Raw genomic sequence first — 1,389 nt, forward strand, 5'->3', positions numbered from 1 at the left:
GAACTCTGTGCCACCACTTTCAAGGAGCAAATTTACTCGTTAATCCGATCCGTACGCTTTGCATAGCAGTAGCAGTCAGTAAAAATGATTTTTTGAGAAATACTGAAAGTTTCAAAGAGATCTTCGCACTAGAAGTATTCTAAAATGTAAGAATACAAACCCAGGGGCACAAAACGACCCCAGGGCGTTTGGATAGGGTTAATATAATATTAATACAGGTATATTGTTGTAGATCTATGTGTTGACAGGTTCTGTTAGTTTGTTCACGGAGAGAGACGGACACGCAGACAGACAAACATACTCACAGGCACATTGAATCGTGTCACAAAGGGACTTTTTCAAGACAAAAGTACAACATTTTGTGATTATATACTTGCAAGTTACTGTTGAAGTGCTTTGTCGTCCGGCGATTTGTCGTTGACACACACTGAAGTGCTTCGTCGGGTTGCGATTTGTCGTTCACACACATTGAAGTGATTTGTCGTCCTGCGATTTGTCGTTCACACACACACACACACACACACTGAAGTGCTTCGTCGGGTTGCGATTTGTCGTTCACACACATTGAAGTGCTTTGTCGTGTTGTGATTTGTCGTTCACACACACTGAAGTGCTTCGTCGTGTTGCGATTTGCCGTTGACACACACATTGAAGTGCTTTGTCGTGTTGTGATTTGTCGTTCACACACATTGAAGTGCTTTGTCGTGTTGTGATTTATTTTTGACATACACAGTGAAGTGCTTCCGGATACATTTCCTTCGAGATCATATTTCAAGACTGCTATTCAACGTATATTGTGTTTATAATTTGTATTATTTAAGATTGTATTTTCACACCGAAGAACTTTCAACTTCAACGTTGGTCTCCTGCATTGTTTTATTCCTGGCCTAAATCAACAAGCGGTGAGTGTCTTTCTGGGTGTGTTGTTGTTGTTGTTGTTGTTGTTGTTATTGTTGTTGTTGTTGTTGTTATTTTTGTTTGTCAAATTGTTGTTGTTATTGTTGTTGTTGTGGTTGCTTTTTGTTGTTCTTTTTTCTTTGTAAGTTTCAGTAAGTTTTGCGGCACTCGCAAATATAATAAAAGTATACATGGCATGGTATGCATGTGTACAAGAGCCAAAGATTTGAGGTGTAAGAGAGTAAGGAAAAAAAAAAGAAGAAGAAGGAGTAGGAAAGATTTATTAATATTATATGTTAGGTTAGATGGAAAAGAAAGCAAACCACACCGGAGCACCCGCCAACCACCCATCCTATATGAGTCTATGTGATGCGCAACTTACTGTTGAGGTGATGGATGTCGGTGGTTGGAGGGTGTCACTGGTAGATTATTCTATTAACCTTACTTTCTTACCACCGGGTATTATCATTATCCTCCTCCTCCTCCTCCTCC

The sequence above is a fragment of the Aplysia californica genome, unplaced genomic scaffold (genome assembly GCF_000002075.1).
Source record: "Aplysia californica isolate F4 #8 unplaced genomic scaffold, AplCal3.0 scaffold00412, whole genome shotgun sequence".
NCBI lineage: Eukaryota > Metazoa > Mollusca > Gastropoda > Aplysiida > Aplysiidae > Aplysia > Aplysia californica.